Source organism: Dermacentor silvarum, chromosome 10 (assembly GCF_013339745.2).
Source record: "Dermacentor silvarum isolate Dsil-2018 chromosome 10, BIME_Dsil_1.4, whole genome shotgun sequence".
NCBI classification, from domain to species: domain Eukaryota; kingdom Metazoa; phylum Arthropoda; class Arachnida; order Ixodida; family Ixodidae; genus Dermacentor; species Dermacentor silvarum.
Genome location: NC_051163.1, coordinates 51,455,954 through 51,458,080, shown reverse-complemented (window position 1 = coordinate 51,458,080; position 2,127 = coordinate 51,455,954). Strand labels below are relative to the sequence as shown.

General features: G+C 47.4%; 1 non-coding gene across 1 annotated transcript; it reads left to right on the top strand.

Moving 5' to 3' along the window:
- The first annotated feature begins 643 nt into the window (after positions 1 to 643).
- Positions 644 to 718, top strand: Trnas-gga (transfer RNA serine (anticodon GGA)). Its single transcript has one exon. It is a non-coding gene; the product is annotated as a tRNA-Ser (tRNA).
- Positions 719 to 2,127: the final 1,409 nt, after the last annotated feature.

Sequence of the window (2,127 nt, the reverse complement as noted above, 5' to 3'; positions counted from 1 at the left end):
CGCTCGCTCACTCGCTCGCTCGAACAAACGCCGCGCTCGTTCGGTGCGAACGCGGGAAAAACGCCGACGGCGTCGACAACAGTTCTGCGCGTTGCTGGTGCTGCTGCATGTCCAAGTTTATACAGCTGATAAAACTACCTTGAGTCGACGTCCCCGTGGTTGCTTCACATACTACTCGGGATTCCCCTACGGGAAGATGGTGTAATTTTTTTTTTCTATTGGCTCAGCGCGCTGAGGAGAGAAGAGAGACAGGGGTCGGGAAGGCAGGAAGCTGGCGAGGAGGAGACCGCACCTCCTCCTCCTTTTTCGGGTTGCCATGGCTACTACGGCTGCGCACCACAAACTAAGGTTGGCTTAAACAGCTTCGCTGTTAACATATAATCTGACGGCAAATAACATTACCTTGGTTGTCCAGCTACATAGCATTGGCATATTTTTAAAGTTTAGCACAAGTTAAGTGAAACACCTAGCATGATTGACGTAATAGTTCAGCGGAAATCCGCTAGGTGGAGATCAGTAATTAAAGGGAAACTGAGACATCCACCCAAATGTAGCAATTTGCTACAATTGAACTATTACGTCATACACTTGCCTTTGCTTCGAGTTGTCGACAAATTCGACTTCGCCCTGCCATCTGCTAGCCGCCTGGTTAGCTCAGATGGTAGAGCGGCTGCCCCGGAAAGGCGGTGGTCCCGGGTTCGAGTCCCGGACCAGGACGAATTTTTCTCCAACTGCGAGGCTTTCTTTCAAGGAACCCGGTTGGGTTTCCATTGTAAAAAATTGCTACATTTTGGTGGATGTCTTAGTTTCCCTTTAACCTAGCATAATTGTCTCTTAGGGACGACTCCGCCGACACCGGATTTTCTGCGACACGGGGCCCTGTCACGTTAAAATACAAAGGGAAGTGAATCGATGCACTAACAACAATAACAGCACAGGTGACTTGAATTGCAAAGCTATCTCAATTGGAAAACTCTGTACACTAATACTTACAGGTAAAATAAGTAATTGTTCCTTCCGTCCGCACATCGTCACTGAGCATTTGAATGATGGTTCTGGATTATTATTGCGACTGAAACGGATGGCATCAGTTAGATGTACCGTACCTTTAAGAATGAATACCCGCAGTGGCTCTGACATAGCCATGTATTTGTATAAATATATTTTTTGATTTTTTTCGCAGATAGATGCAAGAAAAAGATGTTTGTTAATGTTTTCGTTGAAGACACCTGTCTTTTAACCTAACATCTCGTTGGGAACAAAAGAGTGGCCCTAAAATTTGATTCATGTTCACGTGGCAGTTTCTTGGAGCTGCGCCATATTTATTGTGGGCACACTTTCGATTAATCCCCGGCCAAAGTACCCCGTTAGACCAAACGCTACCGCCACCTCACAAAAGTCTTACCAAGGATCAAGAGGTTAATTGGAGACAACTCCAAACCAATACTCTTCCAAACCCGGTTAGAATGCACCACATCAACCCAGACGAATTGAAACCCGATTGCTCAAAATGCGACCAGAGAGCCACGCTGGGACACATATTTTTTAACTGCCCCGCAAACCATCCGAAAAACTCCAGAAGCTTGTAGGCTCGCAAAAGTGGGAGACTCTGCTGGCCAGCTCTGATCCGGAAGTACAATCCGGGTCACAGCGCGAGCCCAAGAGGTCGCCTTCAGCACAGACTTAGGGCCATCTGCTGGGGTCGCAGAACCCAGTACCGAGAATAAAGTTTTATGACGGACTGGCATCGATCCTTGGATAGGTGGCCGTCTTTAAGCAGCGACAAGTATTCTGAACGGAAATCATGACGCAAGGCGTCGAGATGAACGTTCATGTCCTGCTGTAGACTCCGACGAAGGCAAAGTTGAATTCAATGGCGTCCGTACTGACGCTTAGGCGCCTAATAATTAAGGGAGAGCTTTAGAGTGTCTGATATTTTGGTACACACAGGCGGATCGAGGCTGAACGGTAGCTTAAACGTGAGCGCCTGCAGTACGGTGGCGCCACCTTGTTGACGATTTCGCCGCTGCCGAAAATTTGCACCAGCAGTGAAGTATAATATCCTCGGTTACTACAATACAGTCGAACCTCTATATAACGAAGTTGTACTTACAGAGACAAACTTCG